The sequence below is a fragment of the Penaeus monodon genome, chromosome 33, assembly GCF_015228065.2.
Source record: "Penaeus monodon isolate SGIC_2016 chromosome 33, NSTDA_Pmon_1, whole genome shotgun sequence".
In the NCBI taxonomy this organism is placed as follows: domain Eukaryota; kingdom Metazoa; phylum Arthropoda; class Malacostraca; order Decapoda; family Penaeidae; genus Penaeus; species Penaeus monodon.
The window spans coordinates 29,226,417-29,226,640 of record NC_051418.1 but is presented as its reverse complement, the minus strand read 5'-3'; positions in this window follow the sequence as shown (position 1 = coordinate 29,226,640).

Genomic DNA, 224 nt, shown 5'->3' with positions numbered 1-224 from the left:
TCTGACTGAGTAGATCTCTCTGAAGTTGAAATCAAAGGTAAGCACAACTCTCAACTGGCACTCCTTGACTGCCAACTGCGAATAGGGGTGCCAGAACAAATGTGTCAAGGATGTATCGGGAATATCATTACGCTCATTATAATAGCAGGAAAAAAACAAAACAAAGGTGAGCGAAAAGAGAAAACCAGTACAAAGTACAATTGCTTTGATCCGGTAGAGAGCCT